Source organism: Arachis duranensis, chromosome 4 (genome assembly GCF_000817695.3).
Source record: "Arachis duranensis cultivar V14167 chromosome 4, aradu.V14167.gnm2.J7QH, whole genome shotgun sequence".
Lineage (NCBI taxonomy): Eukaryota > Viridiplantae > Streptophyta > Magnoliopsida > Fabales > Fabaceae > Arachis > Arachis duranensis.
In genome coordinates this window covers 20,944,477-20,944,865 of record NC_029775.3, presented here as the reverse complement: position 1 = coordinate 20,944,865, position 389 = coordinate 20,944,477, and positions in this window count along the sequence as shown.

Below are 389 nucleotides of genomic sequence, written 5' to 3'. Positions count from 1 at the left end.
GTGAATTGTCTGCCATCTCTAGTGAGATTTTTGCAGCTTGCACCTCAAAGATCCCTAATTTTTCCATTACAGAGAGGGGCATGAGGTTTACACTTGACCCTAAGTCACACAAGGCCTTCTTGAAGGTCATGGTGCCTATGGTACAAGGTATTGAAAACTTCCCAGGATCTTGCCTCTTTTGAGGCAGTTTCTGCCTAGACAAGTCATTTAGTTCTTTGGTGAGCAAAGGGGATTCATCCTCCCAAGTCTCATTTCCAAATAACTTGTCATTCAGCTTCATGATTGCTCCAAGGTATTTAACAACTTGCTCTTCAGTGACATACTCATCCTCTTCAGAGGAAGAATACTCATCAGAGCTCATGAATGGCAGAAGTAAGTCCAATGGAATC